The 3,598-nt window shown below is 37.4% G+C and overlaps 1 pseudogene; it reads right to left on the reverse strand.

The window, feature by feature from the left end:
* Positions 1-2,910: 2,910 nt before the first annotated feature.
* LOC102850002 lies at positions 2,911-3,270 on the reverse strand (annotated as a pseudogene).
* Positions 3,271-3,598: the final 328 nt, after the last annotated feature.

Genomic DNA, 3,598 nt, shown 5'->3' on the forward strand with positions numbered 1-3,598 from the left:
TATAATCCACTCTACAACCCTCATTGCATACTCCTACGATAAAAATAATGCCCTAAAATATAATACTTTTAGACTATTCTCTCCCCCATAGATTTCAATGCCGTAAACATTAAATTTTTTAAAGAAGAAATATATTATTATGCATTATATGTATGACAAAAGTCCAGAATAAGAGGTCCATTGCAAAATGGACTGGGAGGAGGAAGGGAGGAAAATGTGCAATAACTAATGAATGAAACTATAACTTTTCTGTAAACTTTGGTTAAAAGCACAATAAAAAAGATATAAAATTTTTTTAAATGGCAATCTTGGCTAATTTTTATACCTATTATTTTAGTCAACATCAAAAGCTTCAGGTTCTATTTACACCTCTCTGATTGCCAGTGATTTTGAACATTTCTTCATGTGTCTATTGGTCATTCAAATGTCTTCTTTGGAAAAAATCTTTTCATCTCTTTTGCCCATTTTGTTATTGGATTATCAGTCTTTTCCTTGTGGAGGCCCTGAAGTGGTCTGTAAACTTTCATTATGAGGTCCTTGTCTGAGATGTCATTGTCAAATATTTTTCCCCCAGTCTGTAGGTTTTCTTTTCACCCTATCAGAAAAAGATTTTTATGAATCCAGGGACTTGATTTTCTTGCTCCAGGAGCAGTAGAAAAGTTGAATAGGACAGCAAGCAATTAGTACTGGAGAGGATGTAGAAAGATTGGAACTCTCATGCACTGCTGGTGGGATTGTCAAATGCAGAACCACTCTGGAAGGCAGATTGACATTTCCTCAAAAAGCAGAACATCGATTTCTCATATGACCCAGCTATTTTACTACTAGGAAAATATCCCCCCAAAAAATTAACACTGAGACATGAACAGAGACATAAACACCTATGTTCCTAGCAGCATTATTCACAGTAGAAAGACAATACAAAGAGCCCAAATGCCTATCAATGAGCAAATGGATTGAGAAATTGTATATTTACACAACAGAATTTTAGGCAACACTAAGGAATGATGATTTTGTAAAATGCAATAAAACAGGAGTTGAAAGAGTATTATGCTGAGTGAACTATCTCATTTTCAAAAGGAAAAATCCTGCATAGAACCATTATTGTAAAAATGAAAGTATAATTATGTGTGTGAGTGTCCAAAAGGGGAGGGTATGGGAGCAGGAGGGCAGTAAAAGAGGAAGTGTGGGGATAACTGCGAAAGCAGAGTGTAGTGGACAGGTGGGGTGAGGGGTGAAGGAATAGGAAAGAGTCAATGTTGACTAGAAGAGAAGGTGTGATAAAAAGCATTATTAAGGAAAAAAAAAGCATTATATTTACAACAGGTAAGAATAAGAGGTACATTTCAAAGAGGACTGGAAGGCGGGGGTAATTGTCTAACAATGAATGAATATTTAAAAAAAACACAGAACAAAACAGAAGTGAACTGGGGGAGGGGAAAAGGAGGGAGAGGAGGTAAAAATGTGCAACAATGAATGAATGAAAATCTAACTTTTCTGTAAACTTTTTTTTATGACAGGAGTCCAGAACGAAGGTAGCATAGCGGAGTGCACTTGGATGGAGGGATTGAATAACAAGCAAAGACTTTTTTCTTTTACTTTTCAAAAAGAAAAGCTAGTGGGGAGAGGGGTGGGCAGGGAGAAAAGTGCAACAATGAATGAATGGAAATCCAAAATCTCTGTAAATGCTCACTAAAATAAATTTAAAATAAAAAATTTTAAAAATCACAATTAAAAATTTATTTTAAAAAGAGGCATAGATCAATAGTGATTGTATAAAATACAGTGTATATGAATGATTATATGAAACACAATGTAAATGATAGAAAGGTTATATACCTACAACTTATAACAGTTTATACTTACCTGGCCGAGGAAATATTATCCATGATCAGAAAGGTAGTTTTTCCATGCAAGTCTCATCCATTGCACTCTAGATGTTCTGACTCCTATGATTTCCCCAAATGTGAGAAACTCGACTGCATAATTTGTGGTAGGTCAGGACTGCGTGTATGCTATCCTCCTAAAGAAAGAAAAAACAAAGTTAAAAACCAAACACACCCAGTGTACGTGAATAAAACACAACAAAAAAGACAAATTCAACTATGTTGTTGTTTTTGTTGTTGTGAACCATTGAGTTGGAATCGACCCACAGCTAACCCTGTTTTCAAAGGCATTTAATATGGGAGGAGAGTGCCCACTCTTCTCCCATGGAGCAGCTGGTGGATTAAAAATTTAGAGAGTGCAGCATATCATCTTGTCTCTAGGCCAAGGAAAAAACAACCACCCCAAAGCTTTAGATTGTCTCTGAACCTCCTAAAATAGCAATAGTACACACTCTGTCTTACAATGAAATTAATATTAATATTCACTTCAGTTCCAAATCTTTGTAGAATGACAAGATAAAATCCACCATTGTTAAGTAGTATTTCTTGAAGACATTTTATGTGTCTGGCTATGTTAGGTGCTCAGGTTATAGCAAATAGACATCTTCTGCCTTCAAGGAGAGGTCAACGAAAAGATAAAATACCATAAAGTTTTCATTTTTTGTTAAAATAGCCATTATGCTTTGTTGTAGTTGTTGTAGAAACAAGCCTTGTTAAAGAGCTAAAAGGTGTTCTGGTAACATAATCCGTATCGTGTTTTACCACTAACCAAAACGCTGAGTGTCACTGGCAGTTTGAATCTGCTGGCAGCTCTATATGACAAAGATGGGTAATTTTTTTTTTTGGGGGGGGGCTCTTTTCAGTTTATTGTATGAAAGTGTTACACTAGTCCAAGTTAAAAGTGGACCCCAAATGGTTACATTATACAAGCTGTGAAGTTTTAAACTTGCGACAAGGGACAGAAGGGAAATTTTCTACTCATTGCAAGGAAATCCTCACTTAAGTTTCAGTGAGCCACAAGCACTTAAAACCCGTGAACCTTCAGCTGGTCGTCCTTAACCAGTCCAACCTCTACAAGGAACTGGCACATGTTCTTGTCTGGTCACCCTGTAGCTGAATTACTTCTCCATATTCTGGATGCTCAATTACAGTACCATTGCAGGCAAACTTCTTAAACGCCTTCACTAGTTTCTTCCCCACCCCCCACTAGTTTCTTTTTATCGTAATCATTAGCGATCCCTTGGACAGTTGTAAGGGTCTTCCTGCCGTTTCTCTGTTGAATTCTTATATGGATATAATCCTCAGTCCCAGCAGGAAGCAGGTCATCACCCTTACTTGCATCAGCAAAGGGGTCGAAAGACTGGAGTTTCTGGATAGCGGACATACTATATGATTCCTTTTCCTCGGTGGAAATGGCCTGTTGAAGGCGGTGGTGGGAGAAGGCGGGCAGGGGGGACGGAGCGTTGGGAAGCGAGGGGGTTCGAGGGGGAGGCAGCTGAGTCCTCGGCGTCGCCTCAGTGACTGGGGCCAAAGATGGGTAATTTTTTACCATTAAGATTTACCACTAAAAAAACCAACAGAAAGTCTTAATGTGTCAGAACCCACTTGATACCAGTGAGTTTGTTGGTAGATTTTTTTAAAAAGAGAACTGTTATCAATTACTTAGTCTTAAGATATACAAAAATTCTACCAATTTCACTCTCTGAAGAAAA

Source organism: Elephantulus edwardii, unplaced genomic scaffold (assembly GCF_000299155.1).
Source record: "Elephantulus edwardii isolate Elephantulus edwardi_28Jun2011 unplaced genomic scaffold, EleEdw1.0 scaffold00047, whole genome shotgun sequence".
In the NCBI taxonomy this organism is placed as follows: Eukaryota; Metazoa; Chordata; class Mammalia; order Macroscelidea; family Macroscelididae; genus Elephantulus; species Elephantulus edwardii.